Below are 922 nucleotides of genomic sequence, written 5' to 3' on the forward strand. Positions count from 1 at the left end.
CAGATGAGCTCCATCAGTCTTTTGGTTGAGACGCAGCTGTATTGTTGAGTGTTGACGGAGTTGAACGAGCCCTCGTGTTGTCACCGTGACATCATCGCTGGTCCCCGGCATTGAAAACCACCAAACCAGAGACGGAGCCGAGGCCAGAGTCACCCACTTTAAGGGCTTGTGACTGAATCAACATCAACGCCTTGAAAAGTGACCGCTCCCGAGTACGACAACACTAACTTTAAAAAAAAAAAAACTGCTTTCAGAAGCTTATGAGGAGCAAAATGAGATTAGATCTTAAATCGTCCCCATTGAAAACTGGAGTTCCCCTTCAATCTGCCACGACTGATCACCAACGCAAGGCCTTTGATTTTAGGAGGGCACAAAAACATTCTTTCTTTGCCTCTCTCTCTCTCTCTCCTCTGGACTTGATTCATTCTCGTTCCTCAAAGTGTTTCTCGGTCACAAGAGTGTCGGGAGACGACAAAGACGACAGTTTCTGCTGGTGGAGGCAGTTGATCTGTGAATGTTTGTCCTGGAGCAAAGGGTGAAAACAAACCAGCTCGGCCTGCTCCACTGGTGTCTCTCTCTCTCCCTCTCTCTCTCTCTCTCTCGCTCGCTCTCCCTCCCTCCCTCCCTCATTCATTCCCACCTTGGCGGTGGCCAAACAGACGCTAGCTTTTGAAGCACCTGGCTCAAACCAACCCGTCTGTGCTCTGGATGAGGTGACGTCTGGCTCAGCCACTGAAGGAGCTAAACGGCCCGCCGCCACGCTCCCGCCCCTTCGCCATCGTCGGATTCAAACAATCTGAGGCGGATTAGAGCAAACTTGTTTGTACAAATCACTGCACATTCCTACAACATAACCTCCACCCCCCCCAGCACCACCAACCCGTCAAAATTAAAGCATTACGCAACACTGGGGTGTATTTTA

The sequence above is a fragment of the Blennius ocellaris genome, assembly GCF_963422515.1.
Source record: "Blennius ocellaris genome assembly, chromosome: 20".
NCBI classification, from domain to species: domain Eukaryota; kingdom Metazoa; phylum Chordata; class Actinopteri; order Blenniiformes; family Blenniidae; genus Blennius; species Blennius ocellaris.